The sequence below is a fragment of the Tachysurus vachellii genome, chromosome 13, assembly GCF_030014155.1.
Source record: "Tachysurus vachellii isolate PV-2020 chromosome 13, HZAU_Pvac_v1, whole genome shotgun sequence".
Lineage (NCBI taxonomy): Eukaryota > Metazoa > Chordata > Actinopteri > Siluriformes > Bagridae > Tachysurus > Tachysurus vachellii.
In genome coordinates, this window is record NC_083472.1 from 15,934,509 (window position 1) to 15,943,968 (window position 9,460).

Consider the following 9,460-nt stretch of genomic DNA (forward strand, 5'->3'; position numbering starts at 1 on the left):
GCGGTAGAAAATGAATGAATGAATAAATTAGAAGAAATTTGTGGTAAAGTAACAATAGGTATTCTGCTGTCCTCTTATGTCCTAGATAGGTGATGTAAATTAAATCAGCTGGCAAATACAAGTTAAGATGATATTATTGATCTAAAATAACAACTGAAATGTTAGGATAAATATACTGTAAGAAAATATTATCCTGTGAAAGTTTAGAACTTATTATTTTTCAATTTGTAAAGTTAAGAATAGAGTGGAACAGCTAATCCTGGCTTGCATGGCTAGTATACCACTGACACCTAAAAACAAATATTAATATCAAAATGCATAAATATTTTCCTTTATACAGCTGCAGTAAATAAATTAATAAATAGATATATTTTCAGGGAGAGCTTGACAGTGCCTAATAATGATGTTGGATTTTGCTAACTCTTAGCAAAAGAGTTAGAAGCTCGTCTGTCTGTAGAGATCATCAAGAGCAACAAATTTCTTGGTGTTCATCTAGTGGAGAACTTCACCAGGTCACTCAACACCAGCTCCATCACAAGAAAGCCCAGCAGCATCTCTACTTCTTACGAAGTTTTACAGAGGGACCATTGAGAGCATTCTAAGCAGCTGCATCACTGTCTGGTTTGGGAACTGCACCATTTTGTATCACAAGACCCTGCAACGGATAGTGAGGACAGCTGAGAAGATCATTGGAGTCTGTCTTTCCTCTATCATGGACATTTACACCACACGCTGCATCCGCAAAGCCGACAGCATTGTGGATGTCCCCACACACTCACACACACTCTTCACCCTCTTGCCATCTGGAAAGAGGTACCTAAGCATTCAGGCCCTCACGACCAGACTGTGTAACAGTCTCTTACACAAGTCATCAGACTCCTGAATAACTGAACTGAACTGAACTGTACTGAGCACAACACACACACATCAACTGTATGGAGTGCACAGACCTACAACAAATACACACACTTCCAATATACATCTATCAAACTGTTTACATGTTGTTTTGCACACATGCTGTCTTGCATTTCAGTTGAATTGAGCTGTTTTGCACAATACTTTACAATACCTCATGTAACTGCTGCTAAAATACTGTGTTCATTCCAGTATTTCTGCACACACAATATTGTTTGAACATACAGTATTTACACTGGTCGGTGCTGTTTTTGTTTATTGTCTTTTTTGAAATGTCTTGTATTGTTTTTTTGCCCTGTCTTTTTGTCTTTTGTCTTGCACTGTTTGCACCAGGTTGCACAGATGCACTTTATGTGGCTGGGATTACTTACTAAGTTTTTAGCTCTGTCTTCCTTTTATGTAGCACCATGATCCTGGAGAAACGTTGTCTCATTTTATTGTGAACTGCAACAGCTATGTATGGTTGAAATGACGATAAAAGCTTCTTGACTTTACTTGACTTGAGTTGAGTCACAGCAGATCTTAGCTGAACAGGCTACTGATGACTTTGATTATTATGTAATAATATAAGATAAAATGATTGATGAATAGTTTTATTTAAAAAGTATTTATTTCCAGAGGAGAAAGCAGTTCCTGGAAAAGAATTGTAGGGGAGAGACAGCCTAATTTTTATTTTTTAGTTTCTAAATACAATGGTATGACAAATCTTCCTGTCTATACTGGTTGCCATACCAACACTGTGTGTAAAAAAATCACACTAAAAGCGAAACAATTTTGGACGATATTAAGGAAAGATCATATTACTGTAGTGTAAGTAAACTTTTAAACATAAAAGTTGCTCGCAATAGTTCTCTCAGATATAAACCTTTAAATGCATATATAAAATGCAGAATTTATAAATGCAACTCGGTTCAATCCAATTTAATTCAATTTATTTGTATAGCACTATTTGTATAACAATTAACAGTGTCTCAAATCAGCTTTACAGAAGTATAGAAAGAGAATAAAAATTTAAAAGTTTCAAATTAAATGACTATTTATCTCTAATGAGCAAGTCTGCGGTGATGTTGGCAAGGATAATCTCCCTGAGATGATATGAGGAAGAAACATTGAGAGGAATCATGCTCAGAAAGGAACCCATACAACGGTTTATAAAGTAGTTGTACAACCAGGAATTCCTGAGGAATTAATAGGTCAGTTAAAAATAAACCTCCACTGTGTATTATATGTGGCATGAGAAACTAGCCAAGAAAAACAAAAATGGGGTGTACCTGCTGCTGTTTTGTGAATCACACAACACTAAGTAATGGGGAAAAGTCAATCACAGCTGTTGCTAGGAGCCATACATTGTGTAGCTGTCATGTACGCTCCATAGAAGCACTGTCATCAAACTGAAGAATAAAATTTTTTATTCATAAAACAAGACCACATATTTGTACCAGACATATGTAAAAATAATGTGAAAGAATAAAATGCTTTGAAACCTCAACTTTACTTTATAACTGAAGAGATAAGTTTTGCGTTGCTTCCGGGTATGTATACAAATATGGAATTGAAATATGATAGTGAATTTAACCTCTTCCAGAGGAGGAGCTTCATATGTAAATCAGGTTCATAAACATATAAATCTTTAATGTATCTACACATGCAGCATACCACAACAATGGGAAGAAACTCAACTATTAAAAAGAAACACTATTTTCACATAAATAATGCAGAATTCCAACATCAAGCATTTAAATGGACAGAACAAAAAACTTCGTAAACATGCCATATGTAGGAAATTTGACTCCTGTATTCATCCATTACAGGACACAAACACAATCTTGGTTGCAATAGAAAGCTGAGATTCTACAGAATCTAATGATAATCACTGACAAAAACAGAGCAGCCATGACACTAAATTTGTCTTACCTGGTGTTTCAGGATTAGAAATCATATTCCAGGAGAAAAATCAGGTCGATTTATAACATTTATCTGTCTGCTGCTAAAAGAAACTTCTGCTTATTGTCTCTGTTTTGTCTCTGTCCCTGTCTCTGTAAGAGACTTACAAAACCAAGAAGTCTATTGGCCATCATTCTATGGGGCAGTGGTGGCTCAACTGGTTAAGGCTCTGGGTTGTTGATCGGAAGATCGGGGTTCAAGGCCCAGCACAGCCAAGCTGCCACTGCTGGGCCCTTGAGCATGGCCCTCAACCCTCCCTGCTCCAGGGGCGCTGTATCGTAGCTGCCCCTGCACTCTGACCCCAACCTCCTCAGTTGGGGTATGTAAAGAAAAGAATTCCACTGTGCTATAATGTGTATGTGGCGATAATAAAGGCTTCTATGCCCCCATTCTTCTTCTTCTTCTTCTTCTTCTTCTTCTTCTTCTTCTTCTATTGGCTTAGACCTTTTGATAGGTGGGTCATACATGAAAATACACTGAGCCGATGTGGTATGTTTTGAATCCAGTGCTGAGCTATGTAAAAAGACTGGCACAATTCGAGTTTGTCTTTTTACTGTATATGTTTAGTGGTGGGTAGATTCCAAAACAAATAGTAAATATTTCTAATATTATATTAATATTATTATATATTATAATACAAAGTATTTGTATTATAATATATATATATATATATATATATATATATATATATATATATATATATATACAAATACGAAGTATTTGTACTCCGTTACTGTACTAGAAATTCGCGAGAAAGTAGAAATTTCACGTATCTGTACTTTACTTCGCTATTTTAATTTATGTCAACTTTCACATGTAGTGGAGTAAAAGTGAAAGTTGACATAAATTAAAATAGCGAAGTAAAGTTCAGAGTGCATTCAGAGCTGGAGGCATTTATCTATAACGTTAATCCGCGGAAAGCCGCAAAGAAGGCAACCAAAAGCAGTGAAATGTCACTATTCTTATTACCAGAGTTGATAGCACAAACAAAATATTAATGCAAACAATCCATTCAATACTAAATAAAAATAACATTTATTGATTTGGTCTTTGTCTTGTGAATATTTTTTATTAATGACTGCATTCATTGGACACACTGTTTGTAGAGAATGCACACATACATGAACTGATTTGATTCAAAACTGGCATCATTACATCATGCATCATGCATAAAATTTGCCATTTAATAATACCATAACTTTTGGCTTACTATGTAGTCATATAATATATAATATAAAACTCTTCTTGTTTTAAATTCTCACTGAGGGCTAAAACCCCTAAAGAGGAAATCCTAGAACTGCCCCTGCTCTTATGCCTACCGAAAATCATTGAAATTTTACTTGTTACTTTTACTTCAAATACTTAAGTACATTAAATATCAGAAAATTACTTTTGATACTTAAGTACAGTATATATCATATACTTTAAGACTTTTACTTGAGTAATAAGTTTAAAAGGTAACTTTCACTTCTACCAAAGTCTTTTTCTAGTACAATACTTGTACTTTTATTCAAGTATTGCTTTTTAGTACTTTATACAACACTGATTATATCTAATAACTTTAATATCTCTGATACACAATAAATCAAACTTGAAAAAGTTAATGGTGAGATGAAGTTCTCAGAGGATCTTCAAACTTATCAAAATTAATATTAAAGTCTCCAACAATTACTGGTTTGTCTAAAGAAATACCTACAGTAGGTATGAATTGAAATCTGCAAATCCATAGAGAAATTCTGAATATGGTTCCAGATATCTGTAAATGACAGTTAGAGAAATTGACTCAGTAGACTGATGTATATAACTTTGTTTTATGTGATAAACCCGTTTGGTTTAATGCATGTTTCTGTTAAGCATAGAACACTAAACTTCTGATTAGTAATTTCATTAACAATAAATTCTTTAAAGGCAAGAGATAATTTATTTAACAGTCCCAGATTTAGATCAAAGGTGCTGGCTGTATTCACTATGATCTAAGTTTATACTAATAAGGTTAGTAAAACAAATTTTCTGTGTTTCTAGATTTTTGTTTAGCTCTGGAAACAGACACATATTGTGAACCCTGGGTGATGACTAGAAGACAGTTGGATTAGCCTGCTTATCTGCTCCCTTGCTCTTGCACTGGATTGTCACTGATTAACTAGACCTGTTCTTAAACTATGTGCTATGCTGCAAGAAATGGGATGGACACCGGACATTGCCTTAGCTAACTTACACACCTCTACAATATTACTCTTAGTAACCTCTGACTGACGAAGGCGTATATCGTTAGCTCCTACATGAAAACTACCTTCAGGTTAGGGTTAGGGTTAGGGTACCTATGCTTGCCTAGGACCCAAAGATTACCTGCTATGTCCGGCACCCTGGCTTCACCATACACCTAACCACTGCTGCTGGGGCCTCTAAAGGCCTAGCTAATTTCACATGCCTTAAGATGAAGTCTCCTATAATCAGAACTCTTTCAGGTTTCTCAGTGGGTGCTTCAGTGAGGAGAGCAATCCTGTTAGACAAGTTAAGCAGAGAGGAGTGGTACTCCTGTGGCAAGCTTTTGCATTAGCTTTAGCTTTGCGACTATGCCACAGAGTTGTCACCCATTCACACCGGTGTACGGGCTCTAATGCTGAAGTCGGGGAGTTACTATCTCAAATACACCATAAACAACACATAAATACATGGAAACCAAAATGCGACATACAACAATGATGGACAAAGACAGATACAAAGGGGCAGGTTTAAATATAACAAAACATTAGGAATAGCGTGAAACAGGCAACAACAATGGGAGAACACATAATGTTAAATGAGCTAAAATTCCTGCCAGCACCCCCTCTGGTGGTCTGGCAGTGAACTGTTCCAGTACTTCCTTACAAATATTTATGTACCTGTAAAATTATGAAGAAAAACATTCCATCTCCTCTTAGTATGTTTGACTACTTCATAAAGCATAGTCCAGCTGGAGCTGGTAAATCTCTAGATGCCTCAGGATCCTCAAATGGTTGGCCTCATCTCAGTGAAGTTCCAAATTCTTCATGGCACAGAAGACAATTGCAGCTGGTACAGTTTCTGGTTGCCTCAGAATGGGTAGAAAGAGAGAAACAGTGGAGATGAATTAGCTGCTGTTCATAACATTATCAAGTACCAGATGATAATGTTCGTGTATTAGAGCACAAGATTAGGGGAAGTATTATGGTGTACATCTGACTAAAGAGATAAGTTTACATTTAAACCGGGAAAATGTGTCTGTATTTGGTTTTGATGAAATATATAACTGGGTATCATCAGCATAACAATGGTAACTAATCCCTTGCATTCTAATGATGTTCCCTAGATAGTTAATCTGAGGCACCACTGCAACAGGGTTGCCAAAGTTTTAAGAAGAAAAAAATAAAAGCTTCTGGAGCTAATTTTCTCAGGAAGACACCATTCCAGTTAGTATCATCTTTAGCTCTTCAGTTCTCCATTTTTTTTCCATCGATAGACTGAATGCCATTATAAAGCGATTGGTAAAACTGAGACAATCACTTCCTTCCCTGTCCCTTAATATTGTCAAGCTTCATTTAATGCATATTTAGCCTACAGGGGAAAAAAGTTCCCCCAAGCTCCCAGAGCGAACTTAAATAATATTTAATATTAGATTCTACAGCCCTATGATCAACTTTGATAGCAGGGACTGCACAGCTTTAAGGACACATGTTTGTTTTCATATTCATATTCCTTGGACCACATTCTCTATGCTATTTTGATGGAAACTACAACCAAATAAGATGAATGTTAATTCTCAGATTATTATTATTATTAGGGTTCCAGCGTGAAACGCTGGAACCCTATTGTATTCATTCTGATTTTTATTAGGGTTCAAGCGCGAAGCGCTGGAACACTATTGTATTTGCTCAGATTTTTATTATTATTATGGTTCAAGCACGAAGCGCTGGAAACCTATTGTTTTTGTTAGGATTTTTATTTTTATTATTATTACTATTATTATTATTATTATGGTTCAAGCGCGAAGCGCTGGAAACCTATTGTTTTTGTTAGGATTTTTATTATTATTATTATTAGGGTTCAAGCGCGAAGCGCTGGAAACCTATTGTTTTTGTTAGGATTTTTATTATTATTATTATTAGGGTTCAAGCACGAAGCGCTGGAAACCTATTGTTTTTGTTAGGATTTTTATTATTATTAGGGTTCAAGCGCGAAGCGCTGAAAACCTATTGTTTTTGTTAGGATTTTTATTATTATTATTATTATTTTTCCGCCCTAGAAACGATCGTGCAGCCCAAACCGTAAGGCCTAGAGAGCTCAAACTTGGTCAGATGGTAGTACTGGTCACAGTTACTCAGGGCCAAAATCTCAGTGGAATCGGACAATTTGGGGCGCTTTAGCGCCCCAAAATGTGTTTGTCCCCATAACCCCCAAACCCCTATGTCCAAATCTCAAGTGCTTTATATCATTAGAATCCTTGGCTCATGACTTAAAAAGCGTATATCTCCAATTTCATTTCCGCCATTAAATATTTTCGCTATAGCGCATTTTATCCGAAACCTACTTTTGCTAACTAGTCCTAGGTTTTTCGCCTGATCAAGACCAATCCAGTGCAGTAATATTCTCTGGAGTCTCATTGACAATATTGAAAAAGTCGAAATTTTGATTCAGGGTCCCCACAGGCCAAAACGTTTGGACTGTGAGGAGACAGTTTTACTAAAATGTCAATAACTCAGGAACTAAATGAGCTATCAACACCAAACTTGGGACACATGAGAAAGAGGTCAAACTGAGGTCACAATTGAAATATTGTGGCGATTGGCCACTTCATGGTGCTATAAAGGAAAAATCACTAAAAACAGCCATTTTAAAAGAAAAGCCCTCTAGCGCCACCAACAGTCCAAAAACCCAATTTTGTGCTGACTTGTAAGGCAAAGATTCTGATTCTGCTTCTGACTCGGAATGGGTGGGGCCTAACCCGGAAGTAGGCGGGGCTTGTCTTGAAATGGGTGGGGCTTTAACCGGTAATAATTAATTTGTAATATTTATAACACTAGCTTACTACCTTTATGTTTTTATGAAATACAGCAAAAACGTGTCAGACACACAGTGTCTGGTTACTGGTTAGAGACAGTTGAAGGTTTAAAAAAGAAAAAAATCTCCGACAGGCAGAGACGCAATGCGAGTCGCATTCTACCAAGCAAGCACCACGTCTGAACGAACCCACGTTTAACAGAACTCTACTGGTTAGTAAGTACGTATTATTAACGTTACAACCCGAAGTAAAAAGCTGAAGAAACCCTAAACGTTAACGGAAAAGACCCGCGAACCCAAGTGACTGAGGGAGAGACAGAGAGCTGTTCTGTGTGTGACTGTGAGTGAGCAGAGCGAGACACAGCAACACAATACATCTGTATGTGTGTAGGGGAGGGGCGCTGTGACTAGCCTATCACTGTAGGGGAGGGGCGCTGTGACTAGCCTATCACTGTAGGGGAGGGGCGCTGTGACTAGCCTATCACTGTAGGGGAGGGGCGCTGTGACTAGCCTATCACTGTAGGGGAGGGGCGCTGTGAATAGCCTATCACTGTAGGGGAGGGGCGCTGTGACTAGCCTATCACTGTAGGGGAGGGGCGCTGTGACTAGCCTATCACTGTAGGGGAGGGGCGCTGTGACTAGCCTATCACTGTAGGGTAGGGGCGCTGTGACTAGCCTATCACTGTAGGGGAGGGGCGCTGTGACTAGCCTATCACTGTAGGGGAGGGGCGCTGTGACTAGCCTATCACAGAACGCTGACACAATCAGCTTGCCAATGATGATTTTCATATAATCCGAGCACAGATATTGACTCGTATTACTCGTATAATACTCGTACTCGGCAGAAGTGCTTTATCCGTACCGGATACTCGTTTCAGCCAAGTATCCGGCTCATCTCTAATGGATATGACTTTGTTTATTTTAGGGAAAACTGGACGGGTGAGTACTTCACATGAAATATGTTGTGGCACCCTCTGTAGCATGTAGCATATGTAGCATGACATGACATATATTGTCATGTCAATCCAAAGGCCTTAAACGCTTGAACCCGGGAAATGCTGCTTGCAGCTTTAATTATTATTATTATTCCGCCCTAGAAATGATCGTGCAGCCCAAACCGTAAGGCCTAGAGAGCTCAAACTTGGTCAGATGGTAGTACTGGTCACAGTTACTCAGGGCCAAGGTCTCAGCGGAATCAGCGCTTCAGCGCCCCTCAACGCGTTTGTGCCCATATCTCCGATTTCATTTCCGCCATTAAATTTTTTCGCTATAGGTTTTTCGCCTGATCAAGACCAATCCAGTGCAGTAATATTCTCTGGAGTGTCACTGACAATAAATTTAGAAAAAAAGTCAAAATTTTGATTCAGGGTCCTTAAGGGGCCCAAAAACGTTTGGACTGTGAGGAGCCAGTTTTACTAAAATGTCAATAACTCAAGAACTAAATGAGCTATCAACACCAAACCTGGGACACGTGTGAAAGAGGTCAAACTGAGGTCACAGTTCAAAAATCGCGGCGATTGTTTGTTCTTGTTCTCTCTCTCTCTCTTTGCTCCACTATCTATCTTTTCAGATCCCTACCCTTGGA